The 5,000-nt window shown below is 41.8% G+C and overlaps 14 non-coding genes and 1 pseudogene across 14 annotated transcripts; all 15 read left to right on the top strand.

Moving 5' to 3' along the window:
* Positions 1-13: 13 nt before the first annotated feature.
* On the top strand, positions 14-132 carry LOC148962554 (5S ribosomal RNA). Its single transcript, XR_016150813.1, has one exon. It is a non-coding gene; the product is annotated as a 5S ribosomal RNA (ribosomal RNA).
* Positions 133-299: 167 nt separating this feature from the next.
* LOC148962553 (5S ribosomal RNA) lies at positions 300-418 on the top strand. Its single transcript, XR_016150812.1, has one exon. It is a non-coding gene; the product is annotated as a 5S ribosomal RNA (ribosomal RNA).
* Positions 419-510: 92 nt separating this feature from the next.
* LOC148962552 (5S ribosomal RNA) lies at positions 511-629 on the top strand. The gene has a single exon (XR_016153212.1). It is a non-coding gene; the product is annotated as a 5S ribosomal RNA (ribosomal RNA).
* Positions 630-721: 92 nt separating this feature from the next.
* LOC148962551 (5S ribosomal RNA) lies at positions 722-840 on the top strand. Its single transcript, XR_016150811.1, has one exon. It is a non-coding gene; the product is annotated as a 5S ribosomal RNA (ribosomal RNA).
* A 92-nt stretch (positions 841-932) lies between these two features.
* LOC148962550 (5S ribosomal RNA) lies at positions 933-1,051 on the top strand. Its single transcript, XR_016150810.1, has one exon. It is a non-coding gene; the product is annotated as a 5S ribosomal RNA (ribosomal RNA).
* A 92-nt stretch (positions 1,052-1,143) lies between these two features.
* On the top strand, positions 1,144-1,262 carry LOC148962549 (5S ribosomal RNA). Its single transcript, XR_016150808.1, has one exon. It is a non-coding gene; the product is annotated as a 5S ribosomal RNA (ribosomal RNA).
* Positions 1,263-1,354: 92 nt separating this feature from the next.
* LOC148962548 (5S ribosomal RNA) lies at positions 1,355-1,473 on the top strand. Its single transcript, XR_016150807.1, has one exon. It is a non-coding gene; the product is annotated as a 5S ribosomal RNA (ribosomal RNA).
* A 170-nt stretch (positions 1,474-1,643) lies between these two features.
* Positions 1,644-1,762, top strand: LOC148962547 (5S ribosomal RNA). Its single transcript, XR_016150806.1, has one exon. It is a non-coding gene; the product is annotated as a 5S ribosomal RNA (ribosomal RNA).
* Positions 1,763-1,854: 92 nt separating this feature from the next.
* Positions 1,855-1,973, top strand: LOC148962546 (5S ribosomal RNA). The gene has a single exon (XR_016150805.1). It is a non-coding gene; the product is annotated as a 5S ribosomal RNA (ribosomal RNA).
* Positions 1,974-2,065: 92 nt separating this feature from the next.
* LOC148962545 (5S ribosomal RNA) lies at positions 2,066-2,184 on the top strand. Its single transcript, XR_016153428.1, has one exon. It is a non-coding gene; the product is annotated as a 5S ribosomal RNA (ribosomal RNA).
* Positions 2,185-2,276: 92 nt separating this feature from the next.
* On the top strand, positions 2,277-2,395 carry LOC148962544 (5S ribosomal RNA). The gene has a single exon (XR_016150804.1). It is a non-coding gene; the product is annotated as a 5S ribosomal RNA (ribosomal RNA).
* A 167-nt stretch (positions 2,396-2,562) lies between these two features.
* On the top strand, positions 2,563-2,681 carry LOC148962543 (5S ribosomal RNA). The gene has a single exon (XR_016150803.1). It is a non-coding gene; the product is annotated as a 5S ribosomal RNA (ribosomal RNA).
* Positions 2,682-2,773: 92 nt separating this feature from the next.
* LOC148962542 (5S ribosomal RNA) lies at positions 2,774-2,892 on the top strand. The gene has a single exon (XR_016150802.1). It is a non-coding gene; the product is annotated as a 5S ribosomal RNA (ribosomal RNA).
* Positions 2,893-2,984: 92 nt separating this feature from the next.
* LOC148962541 (5S ribosomal RNA) lies at positions 2,985-3,100 on the top strand (annotated as a pseudogene).
* A 1,624-nt stretch (positions 3,101-4,724) lies between these two features.
* On the top strand, positions 4,725-4,843 carry LOC148962540 (5S ribosomal RNA). The gene has a single exon (XR_016150801.1). It is a non-coding gene; the product is annotated as a 5S ribosomal RNA (ribosomal RNA).
* The last annotated feature ends 157 nt before the right edge of the window (positions 4,844-5,000 follow it).

Raw genomic sequence — 5,000 nt, 5'->3', positions numbered from 1 at the left:
GGCAGCAGATTTTGCTTACGGCCATACCACCTTGAGAACGCCCGAACTCGTCTGATCTCGGAAGCTAAGCAGGGTCGGGCCTGGTTAGTACTTGGATGGGAGACCGCCTGGGAATACCAGGTGCTGTAAGCTTTATTGTTTAAAAAAAAAAAAAAAAAGAGTCAATGAAATGGTTCAAAAATCCTAAATTGTCTTTTTTCCCCCTCAAAATGCCTGAAATCGTCTCTGAGTTTCTTCAGAAAGCCTGAAAGAGTCTCTTTTTTTTTTCTTCAAATAGCCCAATTTTGGCAGCAGATTTCGCTTACGGCCATACCACCTTGAGAACGCCCGAACTCGTCTGATCTCGGAAGCTAAGCAGGGTCGGGCCTGGTTAGTACTTGGATGGGAGACCGCCTGGGAATACCAGGTGCTGTAAGCTTTATTGTTGGATGGGAGACCTAGTAAGCTTTATATGGTTTACTACCCTAATGTTCTAACCATTCAAAAAGCCCAATTTTGGCAGCAGATTTTGCTTACGGCCATACCACCTTGAGAACGCCCGAACTCGTCTGATCTCGGAAGCCAAGCAGGGTCGGGCCTGGTTAGTACTTGGATGGGAGACCGCCTGGGAATACCAGGTGCTGTAAGCTTTATTGTTGGATGGGAGACCTAGTAAGCTTTATATGGTTTACTACCCTAATGTTCTAACCATTCAAAAAGCCCAATTTTGGCAGCAGATTTTGCTTACGGCCATACCACCTTGAGAACGCCCGAACTCGTCTGATCTCGGAAGCTAAGCAGGGTCGGGCCTGGTTAGTACTTGGATGGGAGACCGCCTGGGAATACCAGGTGCTGTAAGCTTTATTGTTGGATGGGAGACCTAGTAAGCTTTATATGGTTTACTACCCTAATGTTCTAACCATTCAAATAGCCCAATTTTGGCAGCAGATTTCGCTTACGGCCATACCACCTTGAGAACGCCCGAACTCGTCTGATCTCGGAAGCTAAGCAGGGTCGGGCCTGGTTAGTACTTGGATGGGAGACCGCCTGGGAATACCAGGTGCTGTAAGCTTTATTGTTGGATGGGAGACCTAGTAAGCTTTATATGGTTTACTACTCTAATGTTCTAACCATTCAAATAGCCCAATTTTGGCAGCAGATTTTGCTTACGGCCATACCACCTTGAGAACGCCCGAACTCGTCTGATCTCGGAAGCTAAGCAGGGTCGGGCCTGGTTAGTACTTGGATGGGAGACCGCCTGGGAATACCAGGTGCTGTAAGCTTTATTGTTGGATGGGAGACCTAGTAAGCTTTATATGGTTTACTACCCTAATGTTCTAACCATTCAAATAGCCCAATTTTGGCAGCAGATTTTGCTTACGGCCATACCACCTTGAGAACGCCCGAACTCGTCTGATCTCGGAAGCTAAGCAGGGTCGGGCCTGGTTAGTACTTGGATGGGAGACCGCCTGGGAATACCAGGTGCTGTAAGCTTTATTGTTTAAAAAAAAAAAAAAAAAAAAGAGTCAATGAAATGGTTCAAAAATCCTAAATTGTCTTTTTTCCCCCTCAAAATGCCTGAAATCGTCTCTGAGTTTCTTCAGAAAGCCTGAAAGAGTCTCTTTTTTTTTTCTTCAAATAGCCCAATTTTGGCAGCAGATTTCGCTTACGGCCATACCACCTTGAGAACGCCCGAACTCGTCTGATCTCGGAAGCTAAGCAGGGTCGGGCCTGGTTAGTACTTGGATGGGAGACCGCCTGGGAATACCAGGTGCTGTAAGCTTTATTGTTGGATGGGAGACCTAGTAAGCTTTATATGGTTTACTACCCTAATGTTCTAACCATTCAAATAGCCCAATTTTGGCAGCAGATTTTGCTTACGGCCATACCACCTTGAGAACGCCCGAACTCGTCTGATCTCGGAAGCTAAGCAGGGTCGGGCCTGGTTAGTACTTGGATGGGAGACCGCCTGGGAATACCAGGTGCTGTAAGCTTTATTGTTGGATGGGAGACCTAGTAAGCTTTATATGGTTTACTACCCTAATGTTCTAACCATTCAAATAGCCCAATTTTGGCAGCAGATTTTGCTTACGGCCATACCACCTTGAGAACGCCCGAACTCGTCTAATCTCGGAAGCTAAGCAGGGTCGGGCCTGGTTAGTACTTGGATGGGAGACCGCCTGGGAATACCAGGTGCTGTAAGCTTTATTGTTGGATGGGAGACCTAGTAAGCTTTATATGGTTTACTACCCTAATGTTCTAACCATTCAAATAGCCCAATTTTGGCAGCAGATTTTGCTTACGGCCATACCACCTTGAGAACGCCCGAACTCGTCTGATCTCGGAAGCTAAGCAGGGTCGGGCCTGGTTAGTACTTGGATGGGAGACCGCCTGGGAATACCAGGTGCTGTAAGCTTTATTGTTTAAAAAAAAAAAAAAAAAGAGTCAATGAAATGGTTCAAAAATCCTAAATTGTCTTTTTTCCCCCTCAAAATGCCTGAAATCGTCTCTGAGTTTCTTCAGAAAGCCTGAAAGAGTCTCTTTTTTTTTTCTTCAAATAGCCCAATTTTGGCAGCAGATTTCGCTTACGGCCATACCACCTTGAGAACGCCCGAACTCGTCTGATCTCGGAAGCTAAGCAGGGTCGGGCCTGGTTAGTACTTGGATGGGAGACCGCCTGGGAATACCAGGTGCTGTAAGCTTTATTGTTGGATGGGAGACCTAGTAAGCTTTATATGGTTTACTACCCTAATGTTCTAACCATTCAAATAGCCCAATTTTGGCAGCAGATTTTGCTTACGGCCATACCACCTTGAGAACGCCCGAACTCGTCTGATCTCGGAAGCTAAGCAGGGTCGGGCCTGGTTAGTACTTGGATGGGAGACCGCCTGGGAATACCAGGTGCTGTAAGCTTTATTGTTGGATGGGAGACCTAGTAAGCTTTATATGGTTTACTACCCTAATGTTCTAACCATTCAAATAGCCCAATTTTGGCAGCAGATTTTGCTTACGGCCATACCACCTTGAGAACGCCCGAACTCGTCTGATCTCGGAAGCTAAGCAGGGTCGGGCCTGGTTAGTACTTGGATGGGAGACCGCCTGGGAATACCAGGGGCCTGTTTCAGAAAGGAGGTTAAGTGAAAACTCTGAGTATGTTAACTTTGAAATGAGGGAAACTCTGGGTTTTGCGTTTCAGAAAGGGGGGTAAGTTAAACCTGAGAAAGCAGAGTAAGTCAAGCCCGTTTCTGAAAGAGAGGTAACTTATACTCAGAGTCAGTTACCATGGTAACTTACTCTGTGAACCTAACCTGGTCGGGAGCAGGTTTTCTTCAGTAAACCCAGAGTTTCTTGCGGTCCCCTCCCCTTTTTTAAAGAGGAAGTGCTGTTTAAACACTAACAATAATAAAAATGTATTTACACATTCTTTAAAGAATATATATTGTTTGTCCATGACTAATTGACTAAATCTGTTTTGCAGCACTTTGCTAAAAAATAAAAGGATTTAAAACGTTTGGTAAACTTTTTTTTTACTTGATTACCACCGTTTTTGATCATATGTTAATCTTATAATCAATTATTGAAGTTAGTTGATTAGATATGTTTTATTGAACAAATGTTTAATTTATCTAACTGTCATTTTAACTGATGATAACCGTAATATAACAATGCAGTTTATATATTTAATAATTTTTTAATACCATAAACCGCAATATTTTCTGAGACTGTTCTCATACTGTGAAACTCTCCCCACATGGGGGAGTCCCCCACCCCCACTGTTAAATAAGTTACTCAGCGACTTTAACTCATGTTTTAAATGAACTACTTTTTACTTGAGTAGATTTTTAGACTGGTATTTTTACTTTTGCTTAAATAAAAATGTATCAAAGTAATAGTAGCCTACTTTAGGTTGAATAACATTCTTCCAGTTTCACCTCTTGATGATATAACAGTAAATTACTCTAAAATTAATTATTAACCACAAATGACATCTTCAACGGTGTAGTTAGATTAATGTAATAATTAGGCTACTATCTCTAGAAAATATTGGTCTACATATTACTAATTGCTAAATCCTATATCAACCTAAACACTCGAACAATACAAGGAGGATAAACAAGAAACTGCCCTTTTAATTCTTTCAAATTAACAATATACAATTGCATGAATTATTCTTGAATTGGTCAAAGTGTGTAGAGGGAGAAGGTTACATAAAAAATATACCTTTTAAAATGTATGTTAAATCCACTATTGTTTTATACTGAATTGGTCTATAGTTTATGCTGTAGCCTATTAAATGTAATTGCATCATATTTTATTTTAAATTACAGAATAATTAAGAGTAATCCCTTTAATTAAATTACAATATTTAGATTACTTGGTAATTAATCACACCCAACACCTCTTTTTGTCTGGCACTGTTGCCATGGTGACTCATAATATCTGCGCTCCATTGATAATGGCTTTTTATAGTTGTGGTGCACGCGCTTAACCCTGAGTCAGTCAACTCAGAGTTGATTGAACTAACTAATTTCAGCTGTTCTGTAACCGAAAACTCAGAGTTTCCCATCTCAGGGTAAGTCAACTCAGAGTTCAAGCTTTAACTCAGAGTTGGTTGAACCTCCTTATTGAAATGGGCCCCTGGTGCTGTAAGCTTTATTGTTGGATGGGAGACCTAGTAAGCTTTATATGGTTTACTACCCTAATGTTCTAACCATTCAAATAGCCCAATTTTGGCAGCAGATTTTGCTTACGGCCATACCACCTTGAGAACGCCCGAACTCGTCTGATCTCGGAAGCTAAGCAGGGTCGGGCCTGGTTAGTACTTGGATGGGAGACCGCCTGGGAATACCAGGTGCTGTAAGCTTTATTGTTTAAAAAAAAAAAAAAAAAAGAGTCAATGAAATGGTTCAAAAATCCTAAATTGTCTTTTTTCCCCCTCAAAATGCCTGAAATCGTCTCTGAGTTTCTTCAGAAAGCCTGAAAGAGTCTCTTTTTTTTTTCTTCAAATAGCCCAATTTTGG

The sequence above is a fragment of the Pimephales promelas genome (genome assembly GCF_988280905.1).
Source record: "Pimephales promelas chromosome 3 unlocalized genomic scaffold, fPimPro1.hap1.1 SUPER_3_unloc_1, whole genome shotgun sequence".
NCBI classification, from domain to species: Eukaryota; Metazoa; Chordata; class Actinopteri; order Cypriniformes; family Leuciscidae; genus Pimephales; species Pimephales promelas.
Note: the sequence above shows the minus strand (reverse complement) of the source record. Positions and strands in the feature narration are given on the sequence as shown.